The sequence below is a fragment of the Elephantulus edwardii genome, unplaced genomic scaffold (genome assembly GCF_000299155.1).
Source record: "Elephantulus edwardii isolate Elephantulus edwardi_28Jun2011 unplaced genomic scaffold, EleEdw1.0 scaffold00236, whole genome shotgun sequence".
NCBI classification, from domain to species: Eukaryota; Metazoa; Chordata; class Mammalia; order Macroscelidea; family Macroscelididae; genus Elephantulus; species Elephantulus edwardii.
The window spans coordinates 2055898-2059378 of NW_006399986.1; the positions used below are offsets into that span (position 1 = coordinate 2055898).

Below are 3481 nucleotides of genomic sequence, written 5' to 3' on the forward strand. Positions count from 1 at the left end.
AGTTTGCTTTAAAAAAAAAGTTTGCTTTACCAGGTTGATTCTGCATTATTTATGAAGCGTAACTTGCAAAACTAGACTGAAGTGGATTATTGGTTGGGAACAAATTCTGATCTCTCAACCATCCCAGGTGTGACAGTAAGATTGTTTTCCTTGTCATCAGTTTGATATGGAATTATGGGAACCCCATGTTTGTGTGAATTGCCAAAAGAACAAACAGTTGTGTCTTGGAAAAATGTGCAGCCAGAATGTTCCTTGGAGGCAAAGATGGTGAGGCTTCATCTTTCATACTTGGGACATGTTGCCAAGTGAGGCTATTGCTTGGAATGGGACATCATGCCTAGAGAGATGGAGGGTCAATGAAGGAGAGGAAGGACCCCCCCACACACACACACAAAAAGAGATGAGTTGCTGCAGTGGCTTCAGCATGGGCTCTAGTGTATCACAGATGATGATGAGAATGGCACAGGATATAACAGGGTTCAGGGTGGCTGGCCATAGGATCACACTGAGTCATTCTTGACTCAGTGACACCTGACAAGATGTCTGCAGCATAGAAATACTTTATAGGGTAATGAAGGCCTTGACCTTTTAGAAGCAGATCCTCTGGTCTGTCTTAGAAACTGTCAACCTTTTGGATACTAGGATAGCACTTAATTGCACCACTCAGGGACTCCAAAGGGAAGAGTCTCCCTGACATAAAAGAAGTAATACTGTCTAGGCCGACTACTGTCTAGGCAGACACTGTTCAAGCTGCTTTAATTGAAAATTTTCTCTCTTCAGCAGAACCAAAGACAAAAATCCCCTCCTGTTCCTCTTGCCTTGTGGCTTTCTGCTGTCAGCGGTTCCTTAGCCAACATGTGCTAGAGATCTTCCCAGGCTTATGTGCAGAACATCTCTTGCATCCAGTGGAGTTCAGCTCAGAGCCTCAGAAGCAGCAAGAGGAGTGGAACTCTCCTGAAAGCTATAGGAGTGAAAACGCAGAAGCACAAGAGAGAAATCTCCAGACCTTATCATGGGAAGGCAAGGGAAACACAGCCTTCAAGGACTTGTTCCTGTCTACCCAGAAGACACTCATCAAGTTCTGGACATGATGACTTACGGAGAGGCCTACAGCCCACCTCGGCCCAGAGCAAGCACAGTATGGGAAAAGATCAAAGGCATAAGCATTCAGAAGCCTCAGAAATTAGAGCAATCACATGTAGAGAAGATGACCCAGACTGTGACTTGAAATTGAACTTGAACACAAATAAAAGGTCCTTCTTCCAAGACAAGCATGTTGTTTGCAAGGATTTGTGTAGCTTTGTCCAGAAGTCACACCTCATCAATGACCAGAGGACACATTCAGGGGAGAGGCTTTATGTTTGCAGTGAATGTGGTCAAAATTGTATCAGGAAATCACATCTCATCATTCACCAGAGGATACACTCAGGGGAGAAGCCTTTTGTTTGCAATGAGTGTGGGCAAAGCTTTACCAGGAAGTCATATCTCATCTGTCACCAGAGGACACACTCAGGGGAGAAGCCTTATGTTTGCAAAGAGTGTAGGCAAGCATTTAATGCGAAATCATCTCTCAACAGACACCAGAGAACACACTCAGGGGAGAAACCTTATGTTTGCAAAGACTGTGGTCATACCTTTACCCATAAGACAAGTCTCATCACACACCAGAGGACACACTCAGGGAAGAAGCCTTATGTTTGCAAGGAGTGTGGGCAAAGCTTTACCATTAAACCGTATCTCATCGAACACCAGAGAACACACTCAGGAGAAAAGCCTTATGTTTGCAAAGAGTGTGGGTGTACCTTTACCCATAAGTCAAACTTCATCTCACACCAGCGGACGCATTCAGGGGAGAGGCCTCATGTTTGCAAAGAGTGTGGGCATGCCTTTTCCCAGAAGACGAGTCTCATCACACACCAGAGGAAGACTCACTCAGGTGAGAGACCACATGTTTGCAGTGAGTGTGGACAAAGCTTTACCATTAAACCATATCTCATCAGACATCAGAGGATACATTTGGGAGAAAAACCTTATACTTGCAAGGACTGTGGCCATACTGTACCTATAAGTCAAATCTCATAACACACCAGAGGACGCATTCAGGGGAGAGGCCTTATGTTTGTAAAGAGTGTGGCCATAATTTTAAACATAAGTCAAGTCTCATCACACACCAGAGGACACACTCAGGGGAGAGGCCTCATGTTTGTAAAGAGTGCGGGCATACTTTTACCCATAAGTCAAATCTTATCAAACATCAGAGGATACATTCCCGGGAGAAGCTTCATGTTTGCAAGGAGTGTGGGCAAAGCTTTACCATTAAACCATATCTTATCAGTCACCAGAGGATACACTCAGGAGAGAAGTCCTAAGTTTGCAGTGTGTGGGAGTGAACTTTTAATGGTAAGCCATCTCTTAGTAGACACAGGAGAACACACTCAGGGAAGAACCCTTAAGTTTGCAAAGAGAGGGGGCTTACCTTAACTCAGAAGTCTCATTATATACAACAGAGGAGTTATGTTTGCAAAGAGTGTGGGCATACACTTATGAATAATTCAAATCTCATCACACACCAGAAGACACACTAAGGGAACTAGCCTTAATATAGCAGTGAGTGGGGCTACGCTTTACCATGAAGTCACATCTCTTCAGTCACCAGAGAAAACACTTCGGGGAGAAGCGGTGTCTTTAGCTACAAGTCACCTGCCACCACATATCAAAGGACTCACTCAGAGCAGAAGCCTTATGTTTACAAGGAGTATGAACAAACCTTTACCTAGAAGTCACATCTCTTCAAACACCAGTGGAAATTCCCAAGAGAATACTTCGTAAGGAGTGGGAGCAAGTCTTTAGCCAGAAAGTACATCTCAACATCTCATCACAATCCAGAGAACTCACTTGTGACAAAAGCCTTACATTTGCAAGAAGTGTGGGAAACCCTTTAGTCAGTTCTAGAATCCAGCTCTCATCAATCACAGTCATCAGAGCACACGCTAAGGAGAGACACGTTAATGTTTGCAGTGTGGGAGGACAGGCTGTCCCTAGAATTAAAATCTCATCACACACCAGAGGACGTACTCAAGGGAAAAGCCTTATTATCTTTGGAAGAAGTGTGAGTCATGGTTTACTTGAATTGTAAATCTCTTCGCCCATAAGAAGTGACTTGGGAGAAGCCTTATGTTTGCAAAGATTATGAGCATGGCTTTATCCAGAAGTCACAGATTATTCAAACCAGAGGAGATTTCCAGGCTCAAGAAATCTTTGGTGTAGCTTGAATATATGAGGAAAGGTTCACCCAAAAGAAGAGTAACATTTCTTTGTATATTCTAGATATGAGTACATCATTAGATACATGATTTTCAAATGTTTTCATAAATTCCTTGGGTTGTCTTTTCAATCTTGAGTCAGAAGCCTTTTTTTTTTAAATTTTATTTTATTATTTTGTGTGTGTGTGTACCGTCAAATCAGATCTGACTGGTACAGG

At 43.2% G+C, this 3481-nt stretch overlaps 1 pseudogene; it reads left to right on the forward strand.

Annotated features, from left to right (window-relative positions):
- Positions 1–1140: 1140 nt before the first annotated feature.
- On the forward strand, positions 1141–2369 carry LOC102859515 (annotated as a pseudogene).
- Positions 2370–3481: the final 1112 nt, after the last annotated feature.